The sequence below is a fragment of the Chaetodon auriga genome, chromosome 9 (assembly GCF_051107435.1).
Source record: "Chaetodon auriga isolate fChaAug3 chromosome 9, fChaAug3.hap1, whole genome shotgun sequence".
In the NCBI taxonomy this organism is placed as follows: domain Eukaryota; kingdom Metazoa; phylum Chordata; class Actinopteri; order Chaetodontiformes; family Chaetodontidae; genus Chaetodon; species Chaetodon auriga.
This window is the reverse complement of record NC_135082.1, coordinates 22475112-22502364: the sequence shown is the minus strand read 5'-3', so window position 1 is coordinate 22502364 and position 27253 is coordinate 22475112. Positions and strand designations below refer to the sequence as shown.

General features: G+C 40.8%; 1 protein-coding gene across 2 annotated transcripts in view; it reads left to right on the top strand.

Annotated features, from left to right (window-relative positions):
* The window catches only part of lingo2 (leucine rich repeat and Ig domain containing 2), a 197951-nt gene that overhangs the window by 108913 nt on the left and 61785 nt on the right, over window positions 1–27253 (top strand). For both annotated transcript variants that reach the window (XM_076739137.1, XM_076739136.1), the window contains exon 4: window positions 7250–7336. The gene's annotated coding sequence lies outside the window, so the exon portion shown is untranslated. The remainder of the gene's footprint in view (window positions 1–7249; window positions 7337–27253) is intronic.

The window sequence follows — 27253 nt, the reverse complement described above, 5'->3', positions numbered from 1 at the left end:
AAATTGTAGGTGGAAATGCATTTATTAACAGTCACATTAATTAGGTCTGGAAGTAAAACACGTGTTGGAATGCAGGAAAATAGTTCTTTCATGTGAACTTACCTGCAAATACAGAGAAAATAGGAGAGGCAGGCAGATGCACTGAGAGAAAGACAGAGCCTTTTTTCCCACCACGTACAATTTCAGAACTCTTAAGTGATTCTCAATCCCAGCATGCCTCAGCCTGCCACTGCCATGACAGATGCTCCAAAATTGAATATAGATTTCAGTGAGCAAGGCAGGCGTGCCTGATGAATCTCAATTTGCTGCTGTCCATATTTCATAGTCACCACTATGGATAGCTCAAGGGGAGGCAGTGAGAGCACTTTGGCTGCACCTGCCAAACTGTCAGTTGGCTAGTGTCGAATGATGATCGGTACTTCATAAGAGCCCATATTTATCCCACACTAATTCATGCCCTACATCATTTTATCACCAAAATGTACATCCGTGAGTGAGGGGAAAGGAGTAGACATTGAAAAGACATGCTTCATTTCACAACTGCAGTGATCTTAAGAGAAAAAGAAGCCCACATGATGACAATTGCTCAGCAGTAGAAAATTGTAGAAATGGTGTACAGTAGCTTCGGGGTGGAACAAATGTAGTGAGCTTCCCCAGGGGGGGTGGAGGTGCCTTGGCTGCTGTGTACCTGGCAGTCTATTTATAGCTTGGTTTGAAGTACTTATAAAATGGCAGTGGATGCTATTGTTTTGCAACAGTGTTCTTGTGGTGGAATTCTGCCTTTCAAAGTGATGACCGCTTGATCACTTGTCCGTGTTAGAGCTGTCACTGCTTTGACTGCTGATTTAAATGAAAATACCAGGGTATTTGCATATGTAATCCAGTTTATGAAACATCATGTGTACGTCACATTGCAGTTAACCATTTCCCGAAGAACATGCACAGCTTGTCAAGAATGCATTTTCTTCTCATCATCCTTATGGGTTCATTTCCATACTGCATGAAAATCAACCTGCTTAGAGCCCACTTTGAAAAGATCCTCACCACTAAATAATGCCCCAGAGAGACTACAGAAAGCCTGCTAAGATGTTACAGATCTGCAATCAGTCATACAACCAAATGCTGCAGCACAGTATATCACAAGAAATGCAGCACATGATGCAACATAATGAGCACAAGGAAATAAAACAAAGTAAAACAGCATAGTTGAAATGCAATACTGTGTTTTTCTATTCATTTTCCATTTTACAACTCAGCCATGCCCAACAACAGCAGCTAGTGTACCAGACTGAAGTTGATGTCATTGTTCAGGATAATGGCCACTGATTGGCTGCTACAGAGCCAGTGTGCAGTACATTGCCGATAATATGTGCGAGCTTACAGGTGAAATGCAGCTAAAGAAAACGAATGGTGTACCACAAAGTCCAATTTGAATTACTTTGAAAACACATTTTACAAATTTAGTAATTTATTTGTGACAAAGACAGAATAATGAAATGGAATAGTAAATCGCACTTCTAATTAATATTTCACAAATTGTTTTATTAACAGCTTAATTGTGCATATTAAGTGTAAATGTGTTTAATTACAGTATTAATTATTTTTACGCATCTATAATTTAATCAACAATAATTAAACACTGAACCAATCTATAATAATTAAGATGCCATAATAGAGGCTCCATATGACACAGGCGTACCTTCCTGCAACTGAGCCGCCCAAGCCTACGGAGCAAAATACTTAACAACTGAAGTAGGCTTAAGTATTTCCGTCTTATCCATCTTCCATTTCTCTTGTCACAAGCTGTGTGTGAATACATGAACCCACATGACCAGCAATTAAACTGCCACTCAAGGGGAGAAAATAGTGAAAGAAAATAGTTAAGTTATGTGCGTTAGCCGCATGTAGCAGGACTGAAGTTATCTGAGCAGTAATTTCAGCCCTTGATGGCAAAGGCCAGTTGGATATTTGTCATACATTCTGAAAAATATCACTCCTTGCAACTCTGAAGTGTCTGATGTTGGAATTTAATCTAGTCCCCCACAGTGAATGCATCAGACAGATGCTCTAAATGCCATCTAAGATGTAGATAAGGAGAGACACACAGTGTATCTGTCTCTCAGAGTATGTCATGTGAAGTAGCAGGAATTGAAGTATATGGAAATATCCGCAACCTACAGCTCAAACGCCACGTCTTAACCGCTGTTCCTGCTGTGTGCTCTGCTGCTGTTAGCCTCCTTTTATTTCTGCCATTGCACATGACAGACTGTTTTTTTAACCCCTTTAAAAACAACCCTTTGGACTGAATTGCACAATACCACCCGTATAATTCTAGTGTAATTAGAGTAGACGTGCTACATGTGTCCTGTGTGTGTTGCCGCATCTCATTAAGGCGAGGTATGGGCTGCTGAGCCAGATAAGAGGAACAGATAGGGAGCATGTGGTGGTGCAGTTTCCTTCACCACAAACGCAGCCGCTCGACACTTTCTATTCCTTTCAGGAGTCGCGCTGAGGCCCCTGGAGCCAAGGCCAGTCAAAATGGTTCCACTTGATGTGAAGGCCTTAAGGAGCGCCCCTGTCAAAACGAACGCACACAGGCACAAAATACAATCTGAGTGTGTGTAAATGTACACATCGAGCCGGTGCGCACATACGGAATATGTGCAAATGCACAGGCATGCAGCGATGTTATTACAGCCTAATGGAATCCATTGAAGAAAATGGAATGGGCGAATTTCTCTAATAAAATATTTGAATGTCTACATGTGTGAGAACACTCAGACAGGCATGCATGCAGATCACTCTGTAATGTGCTGACAACAAACCTGCAGACAGTTATAACCTGGAACCTATTTCCCCAGTTGTTGCTATCATAAAACTATTGATTGTGTTACACATTAATTAATTCATCATAGGCCATTTTGTTACTTTGCTGCTCTCTTACACACATCAAGGCCAAAGCAAGCTTCAATGGTTTCACCCACAAAGTGATGAAGATGGTCCTTTCAGCACAATAATACACAGCATAAAATGCACGTCTTAAGAGAAATATAATAAACTATTATCTTAACTGCTCAGGTATATAAATCCATTTCATACTCTTTTTTTTAAAACATTGCTTATCTTCTGCTGTATTTTCATGGCTGCCAGTCATCTTCTGTAGGTGAAGCAGAAGAGCACAGTGGCTTCAGGCTGAACTATCACTTTTTTTGAACGCCCACATTCATAATCTTTTGTAAAAGAGCTACACAATTTAACTTTCAGATTTTTAACCCCCTGAACCGCTGCTTGTATTGACACATTTACGATTCCTGATGCCTGCCGGTAGATAACAGACCTAGAAAAATCCCACAAATACTTGAAACTGCCCATTAAAGATTGATGTGAGGAGGTTTTTACAGAATATCTGATAGAGCTTAAAGTTGAAATAACATATAAAATCACAATTTACACAAGTTTCAGCGAATAGATAAATGGAAAATTGAATGTTGGCTGGTCTTTTCAATGTGAGCGTTGTTGTGGTGAAACAAGATGATGTTGTTGCTTTTAGGCTACAGTTTCCTTTCACCTTTTAGGGAGGGATGGAGTGTAAAGCAGTTTAGGAGAAAGCAAACACAATGAATAATGATGGAATAAGGCCTGAAAAAAAAAATCCTTTAAGTCCATTAACTCCACCGATAAAGATGCACCATAACTTTATATGAAGGGTCAAACAAAGGTGGGAGATTATGTTAAGTCTTGTAGTCCAAGGTCAACTCCATAGTCAAGTTCATGAACTAAATTTTGAGTTTTACTTTGGTTTTAAACTAATTTTAAGCGCTTAACCCCAGTAGTAATCATCACAGATTGCTGTAATTATAATCTCTGCTGTGCACTGTTGTAGCCAAGAGAGAGAAAGAGAGACGGGGGGAGAGAGACAGAGGGTCCCGTTACAGCAACTTATGTCAGTGGAAACAGCAGTAACTCCAGGCTACCCTCTATCAGTTGGAGGTGTCTCGTATTAGACATTGCTAATTTGTTATTGATTTTGTAAGACGACATTTAGGCTGCCAGATCTTTGACGCAAAGATCCCTTCATCACACTGACTCATGTTGCTTGATGCTCCGCTCCTAGTTTACAGCAAGACTTGAAACGTCCACGCAAAAGTTAGCTACTGAAGTCAAAGTGAAGCTGCAAATGATTAGATTTAAGCCTCCATGTCCCAGGCTAGTCCCTGCTGTCACATTGAAGCTCTCCCAAGAAGTCAAATCATGGTGGATCATAATTTCTCATTCCTTATCTAGACTGTCTTGTAGTCATTGTAAGGTGATTACTGGACATTTTGTAATGCAGAAATCTGAACAACAGTACTCGCTGTTATTAATAGTATGTTAGACACTGATTAATATCCAAGTCCTCTCAACACTGAATGCATATTAGCAAAGGGAAAAAAGCGTTATGTAACAAGAGGCCAATGGATTTAAATCTAAATATATAAACAGCACTTCAGTGCTAGCATGTGAAACCTTGTCTATGTGGAGGAGTGGGAGTGATGGATGTAATTTAAAGGCTCACATTAACTTCACATCTTCACGTCTATTGCTTTTTTTCCCACCTTCACTGGAGCAGACCAACTTCTTAATTGGCATAATAATGTGATTAATTGCTTTCTTGTCATTGGGCCCACTGAGTTTTACACTGTAAAGAAGTATAAATCAGGCGTGTATTTACAAGCAATCAAATGCTCGCGATCGAAAAAGGAACATATAAAAGATGCCCAGCTGTGCAAAGTAATTGGTTCTGCTTTATTAGCTGCGTATTATTAGTTGAACGGAAAGACGTTTGGATCGGGGGGATGAGTTATTTTGGCATGTAGTTTAATTTTTCTCATTTTCAGCGAAACATTAAAATTAAAGTATCTTTAAGACATTTTTTCTGCTGCAATGATATTAAATTTTGGGAGCTATATGGCAGTCTTTTAGGGGGATTTTCTTTCTTTTTCTTGTGAAATTTGGGCACCTGAAAGCTCTACATTGTCGTCTCTAGTATTGGTATCAGATTCAGATCAGAATCAGAATCAGAAATATTGTCAGATTAACAACAGTGTGTTTCATTGAAACCCATCACAGCGGTACCAAACAGGCTGATGAAATATATAAAACATAGATTTATGTTGCCGTCTATTGAAAAACACTGGTTTTGAGTGACTCAGTGATTTCATTTCAGAACAAATAATAATTCTTAAACATATTGTGATTATAAAACCGTCATGCATGCAGCCTCTCCACTGCTGAGGAAACCCTTTTATCTTTTGTCACTTTCAGCTGATCAGTGAAAAAAACATCCCATGTCCCAGTGTGTCCATCACCATTCGCCATTCTGCAAATTAAAGGACCAATTATTTGGGTTTGGGCTGCAGTAGTTAAAAACAAATGCTGATGAAGCTCTGATCTCCATAACAGCATCCAGGTGCTCCTGCATATTAAGACACTTTATGGTCACCTAATTAAAGAGAGACACTATTGTCTTGATTGGCGTCCATATTGATTCCAGGTGGCAAATTGCGTGCTATTGCATCTTTACGTATCAAGGCCAAGCTCGTGGTAGGCAGGGGAAATGATGGCAATGTTTCTCTGGCCAGAGTTTGACAGATTGTCAATTAAAGGTTATTAAATCCCATTATGTGCAATGATATACTGTATTTCAATCTGACTCAGGATCAACTTTATTTTCCAAGTGCAATAAATACACAGGCATGTGTCCCAGTAGCACAGACGATGTTGAGACAGTGCATTCTTGAACATGGTCGTTTCTAACAAAGGAACCTCACACAGTGCAAGGGGACAGTGACTGTCTCCATAAGAAAATCATGAAAACAAGTCAGATAATCTACAGCCATGCTCCAGTGGGCTCTGCGAGGCTCTGCTTAGACACTGCAGCGCTTTGAGGCAAACCCGAATGTCAGCAAGCACTGTGACCTGATGCTGGTGCTAGATGAAGAGTCAGGGATTGCCAGTGTTATTCCTGTGTTCATCCTGTGGGGGACAGAATGTCTGTACCAGATTTCATGGCAATCCATGCAACAGTTGCAGAGATAGCCTAAAGAGTCGACCTTATGGTGGTGCTAAGGGGAAAGTCGGGAGGATACATCGTCTACGCGGCATGAATGTGTGTACAAACCTTTGACCTGCTGGTGGCGCTAGATGAAAAGTCAGGGGTTCATGGTCATCATTTGGGTTCATGCTCTGGGGACCATGAAGGCCTTTATTGAATTTCACAGAAGTCCATCCAATGGTTGAAATTGCCATCCGCTGTCTAGCAACACTAGCGGGGCTGAAACTTTGTGCTAAGAGTCAGTCAGTTGGAGTGAGGACCTTTTAGTATGCACCATTTGTGTCTCATATTGTCATATTAGAATATTGAGAGAACTACATCAACATCAAGGAATTCATTTTTCAATCTGGAATGTCAAAAGCATTTGGCTCATCTGTAATATCAAGGGCAGACAAAAGGGGGATTATTAGAAATTCAACAAAATCACCCGTTCGCAGCCCATCAATATTCTGTGGCCATTGTGTGGAACTTGGTTCAGGCTTAACGAGGGGATCCAACGGATAAATGATCAAAAACAGGACAGCTATTGTCCTTGAACTCTTAATGGCGTACTAATAGCGCAGGGTGTCAAGAGTGATTTTAACAAGAGTGTCCTGAGTCCGACTTTTTTTTTTAATCTCTCTGCCTTTGGACTTGGAGGAGATAACTGTCTCCTCTTTCGCTCGCTCTCTCTGTCTATCTTTTTCTCTCATCATCGCATTACCAACTCAGGCACGCCTTTTGCATAATCACCATCCTCTGTGTTTCCTCCTGCAGTCTGGATAAGGGGACTCATTATCGTGGAGAGTGGAAGACAGGGGCCAGTGTGCATTGCATAGGTCACACTGTTTGCTAGGAACTCGGAAAAAAAGATCGGGAACTTCTGCTACAACGATCTTTAAACAAAAAATCTGAGCATATACTGACACTTCAAGGCTTGCTTCAGTTAAAATGTATATATATCTCCTGTGATTTACTTCATGTGGTTTGAAAACTTATGCGCAGTCGCTGTTCCTGCTTCGATTCCTCGTCTCTTCCACGTCTATCTGTTTCAAACCGCTGTGTTCTCAAGATGTTTGAAATCGTAATCTTTATGTATTGATCCTCATTGTGGCTTTTAAGCTTACCCATAATTTCTCTTCTCATTTCTACTTCTTCCCTCTCCTCTCCCTTTAGATAAAAGAGCGAAAATAGGGACGACCACAGCAAAAGAAGAGAGAAAAGAATAGGCCATGGCTGAGGGGATGATTGCTTCTCAAAGTGGTAAGCAGCAGACGTTTACAGTCTCTTAGCTGTTTTGTTGCAGACTTGTGTGTTCATTTTGGACGATTTCATTACTTTTGCGTCAGTCCTGGTGCCTTTATGGTAGAGAGAAATGGACAAATAGCTTAAGCGTGGAAAAAAAAGCCCTCTCTGTGCTCTCCGTGTGGTCAGGCTGACATGATTATATTACTCAATACCTGCAACCATCTTGAACGTCAGTGTGTGGTTCTCATTCAGCCATTTCTGCCTTTTTTTTTTTCCTGTGTTGCACTTTTCTTTCTTTATTTGTGCTAAATGCAGACAGTGAGAAAAATCTAACCATTACTTCTCCAATCAAGGACCCTTTTTGAACACATAAGTATGCCATTACCTTCTAAATCAATGGGATTAATTGTGAAGGCCTTTGTCAGACTCCACTTTCATCCAGATAAACGCTTTTTGTGATGTGACACTAAACCTGTTCAGGTCTTCCAGATTCATTGGCTTTATGTTCCAGGTGTCACAGAGTTGCAGTGTTGAGTCAGTGTCCTTTGTTGCAGCCTCGCTGACACTCAAATCATTGTTGAATAATGATCTGATCCCTCATCAATGCAGCCAGGACAAGCAGGTCGTAACAGCAGGATGGGTGCCATCTAAGGACAATGTTTCACATTGTCACCCTGGATTTTCTGTCACACCGGAAGCATCCTTTAAATTTACAATGAGTCCATGAAACCTTCACAGCTTCTAAAGGAAGTTCATGGACTGCCAAGTACAGCAAGTGCTGTACTGTATATTAAGATCAAGTATGTGTGACATGTCAGAGATGCACATGTGTATTCTAAACCAAAGAGCAAGATCACCTGCTCTTTTAATGGACTAGCCTTTCCCTGTGAATCCAGGGCAAAGCTGATCCCTCATTAATTTCAGTTTTTAATGCCTCTTCAGATTTTAAGGTATGAGCAATAGCAGTTGAAGGGGGGAGGAAGCCATTGCAGATACATTTTAAACCCTGATAACATTAGGACATGAAATCTGCAAAGGTGGTTGCAGCTGGATATTCTTAAAGTGTTTTTTTTTGTAATTAGGAAGAGCAGCTGGTGTGCGATTTTCTTGTGTTGATGTTCCCTGCACAACACATCACTGTAGATGGAGGTAAATGCATGAAGGGCAGTGGCTGCCATCCGTATATGTCACATATAATCTAATTTAAACCCTCTTGATGTCAGCCGCGCTGTGCATTACACTGTGAAACATCACCAAACAGTGCATCCTCTTCAGACGTGTGTTTTACCAGGCATGTTGAGCGCAGATCCATCATTCCTTAAACCGATTCCAGCATTCATGGAACATAAAGATCATCTTGACAAGAGTTTTAATTCACAAGTCAAACTCTAGTTGACTTCATCTGCCAGTAGCCAAGCTTTTGTCAGATTTTAAATTGCATGTGTGAGTGTCTACATTTCTAAACATGTGTGTGTGTGTGTGTGTGTGTGTGTGTGTGTGTGTGTGTGTGTGTGTGTGTGTGTGTTTGTGCAGGCATCTGTGGGGAGCGCATGCATACTCAAACTTGAGCACACGCATGACTGTGTAGGCGAGCGCGTCTGCATCTGTGTTTGCGGGAGAGAAAGCGATAGGGAAGCAGCAGAGGTGATGTTGTGTGAAGAGACGGGAGGCTGCAGACAGTGTCATTCCCTCAGCATCACCATTAAATCTTAATCTCCTGGCCCCTCATGGGAGGAGCCAGCCGAGCATGGGATTGTGTTTTGCATCTAAATCAAGATGTTGTGTTCCTTCAGAGAGCGCTTTATTGAGACAAAGTTTGATGTGTCTGTTCTCAACTTCACATACGTCTGGATACACAGGCTGATCATCCAGCTGCTGTTGTTTGTACTAAAGTCTTGTTAAATTCAATTACCTCGTAACTATAACATCTCTAGTCAATTAAAAAAAAAAAGAGAGAGGAAAGAAAACTCCAAAGAGAGTGTACTTATCAACCAGTGTGTGGAAGTTTCAGCAGGTTGCATCATGGGTGCTGAGTTTCAGGGCCAGCCAATACCACCAGCTAAAGGATGTAATTACGTATAAAGAATGTTCTTTCTTCCGTTAATACTCAGTGATTGACAGTGTTCACCATATTTACTTGTTGATCAGTGACTCCAGTGGACTAAAAACACACAAATACTGGTTCTTGTATGGTTCTAGTGTGGTCTTGCACTCCTTATGTACTCAAACCATAGTAGTGAGACCCTGTTTCATCAACATTTTTTAGACTTGAGGCGTTTTTTTATTTTGCAAGTTACCCAACAAACCTACTAAAAATAACATACTGGTGATGATCCCAGGACAGAATTTGTCGGTCGAATCAGTACATTATTTTTAAACTGCCCTGAAGAAGATATCGACAGAGGCTTGATTCTTCATCGTTCATACTGAATGAAATGGCCATCACTGAGTAGCACTCACGATGAGGAGGGCAAACATCAGTCCCACCGATGGCGCTCAGGACTGAGGCTGGTGCAGGATTGAACGTGTTTGTACTGCCTGTAACCCGTTCATCGCCCTGTGAACATCCCCCCAGGTGTGATTAATTTACCCAGCGCAGTACATCAGTCAAGGCATGTCGCATCCCATTAGCTTCACTTTGTTTTGACCTAAACATTCGTCATGTACTGCTGTTTTACAGCCCTGATTGCAAAAAGTTGGGACGTTGTGTAAAATAGAAATTAAACAGAATGTGATAACTTTATAATCCTTTTCGACATGACATCACCTTCATTGATTTTTTTTTTTTTTTTTTTTTTTTTGTAAATATCTGCTTATTCTGAATCTGATGCAGCGACACGTTTCAAAGACTGGGAACGATGTGGAATGCTCCAAAAACACCTGTTTGGAACATTCCACAGGCAAGCAGGTTGATTGGTAACAGGTGAGAGTGTCATGATTGGGTATGAGAGGGGCATCCTGGAAAGGCTCAGCCGTTCACAAGTGAGGATGGAGCGAGGTTCACCACTTTGTGAACACATGACTGGATAGAGGATATTTCTACATGGGCTCAGGAACACTTTTTGTTTACAAATGGGTGCATTCTGTTTTTATTTACATTTTAAACAGCATCCCAACTTTTTTGGCATCAAGGCGGTAAATCAGTCCTTTCTCCCGCATTATTGTCTGTTTGTCATTTCTGGCAAATGTTCAGCTTCTCGGGAAGAGTCGAGATAAAAAGTAAACACCACCTAGTCCTTATCGCAATGAGGTGTGCTTCCTTCACATCCTCTATCAGCAGGAAATGGCGCGTACCTCTACACCACCTTCTCATCTTCTCAGGGAGAAGAGGTGAGCGGCAGTCAGGGCACGTCGCATTTCACGACGCCTCGGGGGTTACCCCTCAAAAGTCTCACCTGACACGCTTCATTCCCTACGAGGATACACAGAAAAACTGCGACAGAGCTTTTAATTATGTTTCAGTAAAAAATACGAGTGTTTATCCAGAGGGATTCGAGATTCTGATGCTGACATTTACGTACAGAGGACTTTTGGGGGGTTTTTTTGTTTGTTGCTGTTGTTTCTTTCTCCAATGAAGTGCTACATTTTCCCCAACATCAGTTGCGTATGGTATTATTAGATCTGGCTGCACACTTTCCGATATGAAAGGGGAAAATAATCTCTCTGAAAGAGGTAGACTCTGACAGCACACTGAGACGTAATGGAAAGCCTGGCTGCTGTTTCAAAGGGAGAACACAGTAAGAAGACTGGTTTAGAGAGCGAAACTTGCTCGCTGCAGAAAAACGACAGGGGTAACCCAGCAAGGATGCTCAATTCATTGTGCTGTACCTATAGTTCTGATTTATTATGGATATGATTTCTTACCATGCAGCTTCTTTCTTGTAGCTGGAAGGCAGAGGCTCCCTCTTGATTCTAGGACAGATGGGATTTATTGAAGGATGCAGGGGAGATAATATATAGGAAGAGAAAGGAGTTACATACATGCTGTCTTGGAATTTTTACTGTGAAATGTCAGAAATTCTAATTATTGTCTGTGGGTTGATATCACATGTTTTTTCCTTCATAATGAGACAGACAGTTAGTTTACTTGTCATGGATGCTTTTTTTTTTTTTTTCTTTTTTTGAAAGACAAATTCATACTAATGGAAAGCACATTGCATTCATCTTGTCTATTATAATTTCTGTGCTGCCCACATGCCTCATTATTCTCAGTAATAGAGTCATATCTCCACAAAGTCTATTGATTCATCATTATTTTCTCAACCCTTCCTTCCAAACATATCATTTCAAGCCTGGCAATTCCATCGTGAATGATGCCAAATGATGCTGTATTCATGTTGTGCGGATCTGGATTATATTCGCTTCTACCTAGGATGTTCTTATTTGAGGGACGGTACAACATGAATATGCTGCTGCTATGGCAGCAATTTTCTTAATTTGCTCTGAAATTATTGAAGTTCTCATCCGGTCTGAATAGTTGAAATGTTGACTACATTTCACCATATAGCACTATTTTAAAGCAGTATATTCAGTGCTCTGTAAACTATAACTCCTTAATGTGAGTTGATTTTGCGCCACCAGCATCTTCAGGGCACACCTTTCAGAGGGATTTGCCATCGACACTCGTCATCTCTTATTGTTTCATATGGCTAACCTTCCATTATCCACTGACACTGTCCTCAAAATGCTATTACAGGCTGATTAGGGAAATGCCAGCGATGATCTGAATTTTTGGCCTTGATTAGAGAATATTCACCCCTTTTGTTACTGTCAAGAATGATCAAGAGGAGACAAGATTTGCTAAGTGAGTGAACGTGACTGGGAACGCCATCATCATCATCTCTGTAACACAGCGTCCCCCTCATCTCTGAAAGAACATATTAACATGCTGGCGCGCTGTCATCCCCAGTGCCCTACTTAGACCAGATGGGCCTCATTCAGGTCTTTCACAAAAACACAGGCGTGAAGGGATCTTAAATGTCAGTCTCGATATCACCAAAGCCATAATTAAGAATGAGCTAGCAGAAGGACGTGTGCTTTTGTGCCGCGGTTGTCTCATATCAGGAGGATCACAGGTTGAATTACCAAAACCTTGAATGAGTCAGATTTGTATTTTTAGCAGAGCGATTCCATGACAAATGTCATCTTTACATATGTTTATATACATGTAAATACAATAATATCACGTCTAATAATAGAAATTCTCCTGCCTAGCCATCCTACTGACTGAATACCAGACTTCACTTATGTGTATCACCAGTCAATCAGATATTTAATTCAATCATCATTTAATATTTCTTTTTCAAGATTATAGCTTCTTAGATGTGATTAATCAAGCAATACAGAAGCATATTGACTGATCAAATAATAGATCTGTCAATCATTTATCGTGTCAAAGTAGCACAATCATGTTCTATTACTGTACGGACCTGCTCCTGAGTCAGTGCTGTCATTTATGTGTGTTTTATCTTCATTCCTGCTGATTTCTGTGTTTGGACAGTGTTTGCACACAGCTAACTGTCCACTGACTAAGGTTACCAGGCAATTTGTGCTGCATCTGCACAGCCTCTATAAATGCAAACTGATGCATGATGTGTTGGGCAGGAGGCTGGTGGGGAGAGCTAACCTTTGAAGACACCAGAGGTGAATGAACGAGGGTAGGAAGCAGGTGTTTATTAGATGTTCATGTTTAAGGCTTTGTCCTCTCATAAAGCCCACAATTATTGCAAACTGTAATAGCAGCGTGCGTGCATTGTGGGAAATCAAAGGCTACGCTCCCTGTGGCTTTCTTCCCCTCGTGTTTGTTTGTTTGCTTTTTTCTGCTGTTTTCCATACAGGAAATGCGAGGCCTCTAATTAAGTCTTGGAGGGGGGAGAATGAGGCGTCTTAGTCGGCCAACTGTGAGCGGCTATCGCAAACTCAACTTCGATGTTTAATTTATGTGTGCTCTATTATTTATGGATGCCGTGATCTGTGTGTATATGGGACTTTATGCAGACTTGTGTTCGTGCTGTGTTTGTGACTTCGAGAGAAGGAAAGAAAAGAAGATTTCTAACATGTGAATCAGAGTATTGAGTGCACAGCCAGATTAAATAGAGTAGGGTCAATATAAATGTAGTCTGTCTGACAGTTCATTCAAAGTGTGTGTCCAAAGGTTGCATGTACAGGACACACACATACACTGCTCTGTCTCCTTTTCCTCCTACAAACATCCTCTAAAACCCTATCTCTACAACCTCTATCAGCAGCAGCAGATGATCAGGGCTGAGAAGGTGGATGGGGTAATAACACCCGTGACATCGCTGCCTACAATGGCCAAGAGGACCCTGTTTATGTTCCCTCCACTTCAACCTTTAATGTGCAGCGATGCGGCTCTAACCCGCTGAATATTATGCACTAGGCAGAGCCAACTGAGGGCTAAATCCACGCCTCAAAAAATGGCTTGGATCAGCAGGTGTGACTGGAAAGGATAGCCCGAATTTGAAAAGGGGGAATTGCAGGGAAAATAAATATTTCATGGAACATTCTCTCACAACACAGTTGAAAAGGAGTGGGGCTACAGATCAATAGTAGTAAGGGATCTGGCTATGCACAGATACAGTTACTGAGAGAGGGTAATGCAACTTCAAATAGCGAAGGTACTGGTTACATACTTGGGGTTAGGTTTAAAAAGTGTATGTAGGGGCTGTCTTTTGGTGATAGAGCCATCTGGAATGCTTTGTTTTCCATAACCTCGCACTGTAAACTCTGCTAGTAGAAATGATGCTTGCTATAAACATTTTTATGTATTTTCCTGAGTAGCTGCAGATCAGTGATAAGCTCTCTGAAGGATATTCATGATGTTTGTATCTGCAAAAGCGGAATAAGGAATGAAAACATATCACTAAATTAGTATGTTGGTTGGTTTTTTTAGCCCTTTTATTACAGGCCCAAATGTTGTTCATCAGTTTAAAAAAAACATTAAATCTATCATAAACGTGAAACCAAGAACCTGGCACATAGTGACGGTGATTAGTCCACTCATCTCGTCACAGCTGTCATTAGTTAACTCACCTGTATGGCACAATTTCCCGGATAATATCGGCACAATGAATTAAAGAAGATCATAAGCATATCACAACAATCGATGCATGTTGTGCAGCTGTTGACCCCAGAACACTTCCAGCCGAACACAAGCATCAAAGCAGAGCACGTCTTTAGCGGGAAGAGTGAAGCAATAATACGGATTGAAGTGGACATGCTCGGTCAGCATATATAATGCTGACAACACAGTGAGTGATTTACATTTACAGCAGCACGTCGGAAAACATGAGCACTGTATTTTTAATAGGATTTTATAAGAATAGACATGATGTTCACTCCAGCTACATGATGGGGTTTCACCCCCAAAAGAGATCCCCGCTGTAACTCTTATGTAAAGAAGCCCTGTGCTGGTGAATGCACTATGACTGGCTGGAAATGCTGATAGGTAAACGGCCAGTGGAGCAACCGCAATGAAACAAATAAGCCTATGTCATGCAGGAAATTAGACTGAGAGGAGCAATACTGCACCTAACAAGCTTACAGCACTTTGAATAAGGTGATTGAGAGGGAGGCAGTTTCCTGAGCAGGAGCACTGGACCATCAACCTTCAGTCTCACATATCCTATGGCCCCTGTCCAAGAATTACACACACACACACACACACACACACACACACACACACACACACACACAACAAGGTGAGAGGAGGCACTTCAGGGCCTCTGCTTCACTGGAGCTGCTCAGTATCCGACAGAAAAACTGTGGTTGCACTGCATACCAAACGCCCAACATGGGATTGTATGTTACTGGGCTTGCAAATGGTAGCATTCCTGAAAAGAGCCTTTAGTAATAGTAGTACTAAGTAGTTTTTACTTCTCACCACACTGCCACCGCCATATCATCGCAATTTGTGTCCTTGCATGCTTTTCACAAGCCGATCAAAGCACAAGTTCAGCTAGGAGTAATTCCTCTGGCTTGACAGCACCATAGTTATTACTGTGAAGTTTAAAGATAAATATGATTTGGACGGCGTTTGCTTAATTGATATTTACCTCAGCCTGTCACGCTCTGCCCTGGTAATTGCTTGTTCATCCCACCTCTTTCGCTTCATACAGGCTGTCTAGTTTTAGAATTTCTGCCTCAAAAATTAAGCAGTAAATTGAAATCCAAAGTAGGGCTGCAACCGGTGATTATTTTCATTATCTCTGAATTATAGTCCAAACCCAAAGATATTCTGTTTACTATCATGTAAGAAAGGAAGGAAAAGGAAAGGAAAAGCAGCAAATTCTCACATTTAAGAAGCTGGAACCATTAATGTTCAGCATTTTTTTTTCTTGCATAATTACGTACATGATTATCAAAATTGATGCCAGTTCCATAGATTGAGTAAACAATGAACTGAATAGTAGTTTAAGATCTTATCCAAACCAAAACTTTCCAATTGCTATGAAATCCGTTTCACAAACTCCAGCATTACGGTATGAGGGATTCAACCCAACTGCTACTTTCACCAGGCAGGAATGCCTCGAAGAAGACAGGCCAACCAGTAGCTGGTTTGATTCCTATCACTGAGAGAAGGGTGCATTTGTGTGCTTTCAGCTGGAGGGTATTGCATCTATGATGCCATCATCCACAACCAAGTGCCTTTGAGCAAGTGACTGAACCCCCACAACTGCTCCAGGGGCGCTGCACTCTGGCTGACCCTGTTCTCTGATCTCTCTGATGAAATGCATATCCATTCGTATGTTTAACCCAGGAAGGCTATGCAAAGAGAATAATCCTTGAACTACAATAAGACAGAATTGATGAATACATTGTGGAGAAATGAGCCTACACACATTTCAGTCCTCTGCAAGCAGAGCTACCGACCTGCTTGCACCACGCCTCGCCTAGGTAAATGAGCCAATATTGGTACCTTATAATATAGTATCTTTAAAACAGAAGGAGGAGCCTCTTTATTCCACCACCCTGTTTTACATCATGAATCCTCTTCCTTTTTAGATGGACTCAGTCCTCACCCATTTACAGGGAAATATACGATGCGGGTAGCCCATAAGACTACATTTTATGTCTTCAATTGGGAGTCGGAATGGTCTTGAGTGATGGGCTCGGTAAGGGAGTGGACTTCATTTTAACGCCTGACTGAAGGTGAACATGACCTCTCGTGTGGGCCGGAAGGACGGTAAAACTCCAAGCAGTGTAGCGTAAGCATACACAGCAAGTTCAGTGGCTCTGAGGGGTCATTACCCCAAGTAGATGTGCTAGGAAGACTGCCAGGCCGAGGCCATTATCAGTTTGTTGGTACAGGTGATTATGGTTTACTGTACCATAAAAACTGTGTAGTGCACTCATCCTAAACTATATTTAGTTCACCTGCTGTATTTACAGATACTGTGTTTTTGTTTATGAGTCACTTTCCATTTATATTCAAAGGGACATTTCACCCAAATCACATAAAACATATTCTCTCTTCCCCTGAATGATATATACAGTATTCTGTTGGTTTTTAATAAATAGACATGTTGACGGACAGTGAAGAGTAATGAAATCTATCTCAGCAATACTTTTAAGCCAGTAGCATAAATGAAAAAGAAAAACGGAACAAAAGAAGCTTCTTTGGGAATAAAGAGGAACAAATGTGGCATTTAGAAACTAGGCAGTAAATAAGGGAAGGCAGAGCATGGTTGGATGCAGAGGACTGTGAAGAAATTGGCCATTTGTCAGCTCGGATAAGGTCACTATGTAACTTGCAAACGGTGCAGTAATTGACTGCAGTTGGGATGGTATAGCTAATAGTGGCTCAAATGAAAAGCGATGGAACTTCTAATGATGTTCCATGCCTATTATCTCATTTACCAACAAATGAATATCATCATCAGTGCCATCATCATAATTAAGACACCATCCCTGGAAACGGCAGGGGAGGTGTCAAAGGGCAAATAAACTCCCCCAGACGCTGCTGTTAGGATTGCTCCATATACATGCTGTTAAATTCTGGTGAGGAAGCGCTTAAGAGTTAATCACTGTGCACGGACTTAAAATGAACATGAGAGGATAATACAATATCAGTGTTTATGGGATGATAAGCGCTGTGTTTCTGGCCTAAGCCACAGCTGAAAGGTTAAATTGTGGCATCTTACTGGCATGTGGCATATACGCTGTGGGTCGCCTTCTTAATTAAGTTTGCAATGCTTGGATGAATGCATTTGAGATAGAACCTAATTGCTTTTATACACACACATTTCATTCATATTGAGGAATGCATGGTGAGTGCTTGACTGCAGTAATAAAAAAAGGAATTGTATTAAAATCGTGATGCATGTCACATTAAGATTAAAGAAGTTTCAGAAAGTGACCGTTGAGCTTATTTATATTCATCCTCACTGTGTTTGCCTGCTGCAGTATACAAGCTCTTGTCACCATTGTTTTCACAAACATGTAGGCGTGCCATAATGAGATGTGTCAGAAAGCAGGAGGGTTTTTATGATGGGACAACAAACATCCCCACAGCTGCACAATGAAGATATTACCACATACTGTAAAGGAATTATTACCTGCTGTGTATGACCCTCCTGACAAGTAATACATGAAAGCTACTTCCACAGCTTGGAACTATCTTAGAGTCTGCAGGAAGAAAACAAATGACGAGTCATTGTTTGCAGAATTTTTATTGCCAACTATTGTTAAGTACTCTAGTGTGTGTCATCCTTTGGAAAAATATCCAAATCATCTTCTTTTTGACAGCCTGTCATGTTGCTGTTTGTTTTTAATTCTAAACTTTGTAAATGTTGCAAAAAAAAAAAAAAACCAGTTGTTTTTACATGTGATCGAGGAAAATTAAGGGAATTTCTCCATGCAGCAAATTGAAAAAATCATTTACTTTGATGCAAGAAGCGAGTGACAAACTTTATTAAAACCATACATTCTGATTATTGTGGTCTGTCAGGTGCCCACAGTCATGCCTATATGCCACATGTCAGTAAAATACAACCTCATCTTATAGAAGTGGTTTGGACCAGAAAGACAGTGCCTGACAGCCCAGAACTAATTACAGTGCAGTACCTTCTGATATTAATTTTTAAGTCCATATATGGTGATTAACTCTTAATGTCCTCATCCATGTTTAACAGCATAGAACATCCACTTCACAGACAGCTTTGTACGGTACTTTTTGTCCCCTGTTTTGTCGTGTAGGGATGGGATCGTGGGGGTTTTAACAATGTTATATCTACATATACATCCTTCCACTAGCGGAAACACATTTTTTATATCCAGCATATAAAAACAGTCCATCACAAACCTGTAAGATTCATTTTGGACCTGGTTGACTCATCAGGCATAAATAACTCAAATAAAAAGACTTTCTGAGCCACAAGAAAAACTGATGACACCAGTGTTTTTTGTTTTTATTTATTTATTTACAGGTATTGGTTCAGGAGGAAATAGAAGACTGTACAGTTAAAACCATTCTCCTCTTTCTCCATCTACTCCATGCTGTTCCCCGCTGCCAAACATATTCAAGTGGATGCAGATTATGCTAGAAGAAAGCAAAATTTAACATCATAAATGCACAACCTTCATTGTTATTAAGGTAGCAGCGCCAGTGTGACGCCTAGATGATATTTAGACTTGCTGTTCCATTTCATCCAGTAGTTGTTGTTGCTTTGCACTCTTGTTATATTTCCAGCATGCCCCAGGAATATCTTAAGAGGGAGGACATGTTCCTTCTGCATTCTCTGTGCAGTTCGGCTGTTGATGTTTTTGTTGCCCACTCTTCTCCATCGTGAAAAAGTGAAACCCAAAAAGGTGAATTGCTCCTGCCTGTTTTTGTTAGTCTCACTGTTGTGATTGTGTCGTCCGTCTCAACGAGACTGCAGCTGTCAAACCGAGCTCCTATTTAATACTGTCACTTGGTAGACCATTCCTGGCCGCACGCTTGTCGCCCTCAAGGTCTTAATAACTAGCTTTAGCCACTACTGAGAAGGATGAATGGCGGTGGTGCCAGGCAGCCGACTCTCTGTGGCACCCTTATCTTTCAAGTTGTCTTTCCCAGTCTTGTTTTAATTAGATTAAAAGTTCTCTGCACCTCTGGGGAGGAGCTGCAGGCCTGGGCCGCCTGAGCCATTGTGTGCAGAACTCTTTTTTTTAATGCTCAAAGGCTGCCAAGGTTTCTCTGCCGGGGTGCTTAGATTGCTCAAACTGTGCTTGGGTCAAACATCATGCAAACTTGTTGGCATTGGCAATGTTTAAGGTGACTCAGTGGCTGAAATGTGTCTATGATGCAGCAGGTTTACCCTTGTTTGACTTTAACAATCATAAAGAGTGTCTTTTCTCCCCCAGATATGTCATATTCTTTGGATTCTTGAGATATCATTGACTTAGCTTTGTCCTTGTTCCTCTCAGACTGAAATTCCTTCTTTCCTGACTGAATTGACTCCTTTTCCCACCCACCTGCTTCATTATAAATGATTTGATTAAACATGACGATTACACGTGATTAGCAAGCTCGAGTAAGTTTAAACTCCAATAAAGTACTCATGACAAATCACTGTGAGCAAAGAAGTGCCTGTCATGACACATCATGTCCACGTCAGTGGTTTTTGTTATTTGGCTGTTTACCACATGGCAGATGTACGCCAACCATCTTCAGGGTACAAAGTATGAACTCAGTATGATCTCAACCTGCTGCCCATGAAACCTTTTGTTTCAAATCTGCATGCATTTTCACCCTGTTTTGATGGTCAGAACATTAACGACTGGTAAGCAGCTAGCTGCGTTAAAGCATAGGAAGACTTCTCTTTGATAGGGTTTGCATGTGTTTGTTTGTTTAAGAGAATGAGCTGTTTAAGCTCTATAATCAAAATGAATCAAAGCTAAATTCTGCTTTGAATCATCATCATTATCATCACATCATGATCATTATCGTACAGACTCATGTTGCTTCACTCAGTCGTTCTCTGTAATAACAAGACAAAATTGGTTAGATTTATTGTCTGGATACATTTGCTAAAAAAAAAACTAGAACTACAAAATAACCACACTGCAGCTCCTTTTCTAAGATTTATATCTGATGGATAGAAATACCTCTGCCAGCAGCTTGTCCCAGTGCATCTTCTCTTTGATGTGGGAGAAAACCAAAACATCTGAATGACTTCCCATCGATAGGGGTGGGAATCTTTGGCAATCTCACAACTTGATTACAACTCTTGGCGTCATGATTCGCTTCACAATCGATTCTCGATCAAAGTGATTCTCTATTGAAACGAACGGGAGACAGTGAATTTTGGCTCTTACTCCAGTTCACTGTGTTCCGTCCCACTGACTCCTGTCCATTACCCACTGAGCTGCACATGAAACATTACTGACTGACGTTTCCTGACCAACATCACTGGTTGAATGTTTTTTCGTAAAGACAAAAGTTTGTGTGTGTTGTTGAACGAAGAAGGGCCAAAAAGTTCCTTCTTGTTGAAGTTTTGTCTCCCCGCTGCAATACTAGTACCGGTGAAAGCCATCGTTAACCACAGCACCGTATGGCCATGGGGCTTTTGAAATAAAAAACAGATGAGATCGCCCCACCACAGTTGGATGAATATTGTAAAGTGCTGCAGTGGGTGTTGGTCAGCCAGTCTAGTTTGTTAGTGCTGGAGTTTGGTGCTCTGCTCTGCTAACGTTAGTCTGTAGATAATGGCTACAAAATGTTCACAAAATGCTAATTATTACGTCTTTAAATCCCAGACACCATAGTGGCTTACCTTTTTTGAAGATGAACTGTCTGCCATATGCCGGCATTTGTGAATTGATTTGTGGAAGATTCTTATGTGAATCTATCCGTCAACAGAGAGAGAACATTTCAGTTCTCCCAATATAATTTCACCAGGCATTACACCGGTTCAAACCCTGGCCATGCTTATAGTACTACAACTGTGCTAATCATCGGAGACACAATGCTACATGATGTCTGCAGCTGGAAGTAGTTGTCAGGTGTGTTGGAGGGATGCCAGATGTGTGACAGTCCAAATGACTGTTTCTTGGTTGGATCCTGGAGCTGCATACTATTTCCATATGAATTGCTGTGAGGGTGATTCATTATCATGCAGATCAAGCCAACTTTTATTCAAAGAACAACACACCCCTGAGCATCTCTTCAGGTGTAGAACCCCAAAGGAAATCACGCTGTGTTAGTTGGAAAGCTGCACTGACGTGAACTCAGGATATCTCCTTTAACTTCAGTCTGTGTTTCAGATTTATCGAGGCTTAATTCCTGCGACATTGTAGAACAGAGTACGGTCACATCAGATGGTGTAAATTAGCAGAATTAAAACGAGGTGCACCTTTTTTGTTACTTATAAAGCTCGTTAAGAAAAGCGTCAATGCAACTAGGATTTGGACAGAATAAAGATAATGTTGATGATATGGCAATGTGATTTTGGTGGAATTGCCTTTAATTGAAAACAGGAGGGGTTGACAAGTAATTACATTGGGTGAAAAGTATTAAATAGAAGTAGTATTTTAAGATAAGTAGAGAAGTATGGAAGGAATTCTCACAGGCCAGCAGCGCCGAATGGAGATTGCTCAACACACTTTCACATCCAACCTGATGATAAATATCTTGATAATGCGGCCTACCTGCTCGCCTCGCTCAGATATTGTGCTGACAGCAGGAAGACGTGTGTGTCAGTTAAAGTAGTTTGAACGAAGTTGGTGCCAAGCAATATTTTATTTTATTTATCTTACTTCTGCTTCTATTCATTGCTGCTATTCATTACCCCTGTGACAGCTCAAGCCATGGCGTACATTGATATGTGGGGAAAGGGGTTGTAAAGTGGAGGGGAATATTCCAAGCCAGACGTTTCCATTCATTGCAAAGAGAAATCCTTTCACAGCAGAAGTTCGGAAAAGGAAGGGATAAAAGCCAAACATGCTTCATGTCCTGCTGTATTTATTCAAGAATAATAAGCAGATTTTTATTGTCTAAGTAAGCCACAGGCATGACAAGTAACATTTCAAATGCATTACATTATGATTCAGCAAAATCTGGAGTTACCCACATCAAAGTGGAAGCAACGCAGTAATGAGTCTGAATTTCAGTGTCTATACTGTATATGCTGTTGCTGAAATGAGATCATTTTTTAAAAGCAGATACCAAACAGCTTGAGATAAATTAACTTGCGCAGTTGTTTTGAAGGAAACATCCATTTATCTCGGCTGCTGTTTGTGTCTTACGCAGTGCAGTTGATTAAATTCTGACCCTCATCACTCCGTCAATAAACAGCGATTTATTTGAAGATAATCAATGCTTGCGAGTCACTCAACAATCTCTCTCTGTCACTTGCACAGGGAACCATCACAAACTTGTATAGCTGATAATTACTGTGTCCCATTTGCATAGATGTAAAGTGCGCTTGTTCCCCCCTCGTGTGACTGACCTGTTAGTAAAACACGACCTCTAGTCAGAGATTAAACAACGCTCGCAAATGTGGCTTTTTGCTCCTTGTGACAAAGAGGACAAGATAATGAGTTCTCGGGGAGAGGCTTTTTGGCACTGTCGAGTGAAATCCCTTCCCCTGAAAATGAAGGCTTTTGGCAGCACATCTCAGCGTCTCTAACTGTATTTACGGGAGAGAAAAAAGAAAATGGAAAATGAGGAACGAAGCCCAACTTGACCTCGTGCTGTGTCATTGCGACCGCTTGTTGTTTATCTTTGTGTGTTCGGCAGGATTGACTGCATTGTTTACTGGATTATCAGGCATCCACATGGACCAGCTATGAATGCAAACTGTGATCGTGTTTCTGTCCGGCCAAAATGGAAGTGTAAAACCCTAACAGAAGAACAGTGACTGTGGCTGACTAGGGGTGCTGGCCATACCACAGTGAGACGCCAAGTAACGCCAAGCAATGGCACAAAAATAAAGCTCCCCCACCATTAAACGAGTCATTCCCAGTCAGTCTGAGCAGAAACACAGTGAGCAACGTTCGCTGACAAAACATTCAAGATTCTTTGCAAAAAAAAACTTCTACTCGGTTCTGTAAATGCTATAGATGGTGTGGATCGACACAGTTACGAGGCTACACTGTAGACAGGAAGTAATACAGGAGGAGGCCAAAACATAATTAGTCTACAGCACTGGTGTGTTTCCCACGTGTATCTGGGGTTTAAACATATGAGCGAGCATGGACGAGAGACGTAGAGAGAAGAAGAGGTGAGAGAAAGACAGTGAATGCCGCTTTGCTTTGAACAAAGACATGGCCCTTTGCAGACAGCTTGTTAAAGCTGCAGAGGATGAGTCAGAGAGCAGTCCCCTTACAGGAGCCCTTGTTGTTCAGAGTCCAGTCTGGTTTCATCTTGTCAGCCTTGCTTAGGGCAAGTAAGAAAAAGAAAAAAAGAGAAACTGCCGCACAGGAAGTCTTCTCCATGTCCTCATCTTGACATTTTCCTCTCCATTAAATCACCTGCAGGCTCCACCATAATTTCCTGTCCCAAGATAAAGTGAAACAATCGGTGTTAACTGAACTATCACCCAGATGACAAATTATTCTGCTTCTGCTAAAAATTTATAGGAATTCATGCAGAGCTGTGTGCATAATTTTAGAAATATACTTATATCTGCAATGCTTTTGATTGCTTAAACACAAACATATAGATTCATTTGCGCTCGCGCCGACGTGGAAATGTCGATAATGGCCATATGAGTTAAAGGTTTAAATGAAAGGAAATTTTGATTTACATTTGCTGTGAAAGCAGTGCGATGATCAGACGACAACAACAAAACGACTTCATCATCTGTTTAGCCCAGAGCCTTATAGTTGTTACTGAAGCATGAACGTGGTTAGAGAGCCAGAGAGGCACTGCTTCATCGCCCCACACTCCGAAGCATATTGCTTTCCATCCAGTACATTACAATTTAAATACCCTGACATTTTCAGCAAAACATTTATGGATCCCTTCAGAGTCATTTAAAAAGAAAAAAGAAAAATCACAACTGACATTCGGAAGATAATACATATGTAGAGGAGTCACCGCTCAGTTTGAAATTGACTTCATTGTCATTAGTTTGATTGGTGTGCTCTTTCCTTTAATACATTAACATTAGACGGTCCTGGCTATTGTCCCTTTGTCTTGACAAAAGATTAGAAAAGAGACTCTATAGAGATAATGATCATTGTTTTTATGAAGCTCTGCTCACGTGCACATTGTTTTGGCCAAAGAGGAAAGCTGATGTGTGACCAGTCTTTATTTCTTTTATTTCAGTACATCACACAACACAACATGTTTTAGGGCTCATACAACTAATCAATTAGATGCATTAAAACTGAGTTAACGTAGTTGACAATGAATTTCATCTTCGATTCATCGGGTCTGTTTTGTGACGTACAGCACGTGCTCTGACAAGAAGTCAGCCAATGCCACGCCTTGTATAGATCATGTGATGAGTGACAGGAAGTGACGCCGTCTTCATCGTCTGAAAAATGGTGGTGGTAGAGACAATACTGCGGAGAAATCCACAATTACAGATTTGAATGTAAAAACAAACATAACTCACAGAAATGCCTGTCTGTGTTAGCTGTTTTAAAGCTAACACTTGGTGAAGCCCCTGATATAATGCCAGATATTTTAAAGCTATAATCGGATAATGCATTCATAATACATTCATCCATAAACTCCCCTGATATAGCTATTTTAAAGCTAACACTTGGATAAGCTAACATCACTGATATAAAGTTAGCTATTTTAATGCTAACACTTAATGGAGCTAATGCCCCTGATATAAAGTTAGCTATTTTAATGCTAACACTTAATGAAGCTAACGCTCCTGATGTAAACTTAGCTATTTTAAAGCTAACTCTTGATAAAGCCCCTGATATAATGCCAGATATTTTAAAGCTATAATCGGATAATGCATTCATAATACATGGCAGGGCTTCCATTATGTGGTAATTACTGATTTTTCCCATCGCTGTTTCTCTGAAGTCGGCCCTCTTTCTCGCTCCTGTCCCGCTTCGTGACTTCAAGACAAGAGCTGGTGGTGATTATTGGAACTGTGGAAAAACAAACCAAAAAGGTTTTGTTGAGTTTTATTTTGTGTCTGTAGAGTTTGAATGAAGTCTGTTTTACAGTGATAAAATTACTGTTTCTGTTAATGGAGTCTGGTGGCTTTGGCGAGAGTGATACAGAGGCTGTTTCCATAATGTTGTCAGACACGTAGAATAATAATCTAACACTGTCAGCCAAACACTTTTAGTGGACGCACTTCGACGGTGCTCAGTCACCTGAAGGGAATACATTGCAGCATGTTTTGCGGCTGCCGGCTGCAGCACTCTCGTTCAATACTGGATCAATTTCAAAAATTGGTGTCCCCAGTAGTCACTTACACACAAAAACATGAGAAAATCGGGTCCATGAACACGGATGGTATTGGACTGGGACTTTGAAATCTTCCAGGGCATGTAGACCAGCATGTGGACAGGCACCAAAAACCCAATTTGGTTACTGAATAATGTGATTAACTGTTTAAAATGGCCCTTATGATATATGTATTGTTTAACAGTGTTTAACCTTATAGATTAAACAGTGCTCAATTTTGACTGTCCTCTGAGTGTTTTCTTAGTTTTAGACTGATCGATTAGTCTAAGTTTAAACTTCCCTAAAAAACACGATACTCTCGCGATCATGTCATCTAAACTTGATGTGATACCTCAATCTGTTTTCATAAGTGGTGCCAATTACATAAGAATTTACCTTCATTGCACAGTAGAAAACTGTTGTACTTTAAACTCTGTAGTTGATACAGATTCACTTTGCATGCCATACACAGCATTTGCTGCATGTGCCCATGAACGCACCGCCACACAATTTGATCTATGCTGCATGTACGAAATGATGCACAGCTTATATGGTAAACAACACAATCAGTAATGTATGTAAATGAAGTTTATTATGTCTATGAGTTATGATATATTTGTGTGAAGGAACAATACACTGAATATTTCATGTTGTGCATGTTGTACACAGTATGCACATACAGTATGAAATGTACCATAGTATATAAACTAAACGAATGTGTACAGCAAGGCATTCCCACATATCAGGGTGTCTACGTTTGCATCACATGTGGTTCAGCTGTGAGGCCCCGCCAAGGCTTCTCAGTACCCGTGTGTGTCACAGATTGCAGGCGGTTAATATTTCAGTGCAGTGGAGCTGCATTTGGCGACAGCCATGAGTTGGGTCAGGTTAACAGGGCTGTTGCGTGCCAGTGCCCAAGAGAGTCTTCAATATTTGATTGCCTTTTTCTTCTTCAGCTTCCTCTTCTTTTAATGCACTTCAGAATGGATCCCCATATTTGTAGTTCAAAAATAAGCCTACAGAGACCCCGGGTTAAATGGTGTTGCTGTTTCTTTACCCTGTGTTCTAGATATGTTCTGCTGAAATGGATTTATGTGGTGCTGCAGTATTACAAAGGTTAGAACACTTTCTGAAAGCTGCTACAATCGTTGTGATTTTAAATTAATTACCCAAAAAAAACTTGAACTTGAAATGCTACAAAATGCATGAGCTAGTGTATATTTCATGACATCATTACTTTTATTATTTCAGGGTGTTATGTGAACGTTTTAAAGCTGCATGAGTCAACCTCACACATGCCTGCTCTCATGACAGTTAGAGGTACCAAAAGTTCAGCGTTCAGCAGTCAGGTAATGTAGTCACAGTAAACTTCAAACAGCATCCTCCTGATCACCAGCCTTTCCAATTCACTCTATCTGACACTTCACTCGTGCCAGATCAGTGCACACTGAACTGCAATATCAATATTCCCTATGTGCAATAATGTCAACTCAACCACTGCCTTGTTTTACTTCTTGTGTTGTTTACTTATTTATCATAATCTTGCTTTTTTTCTCACTGATTCTTCT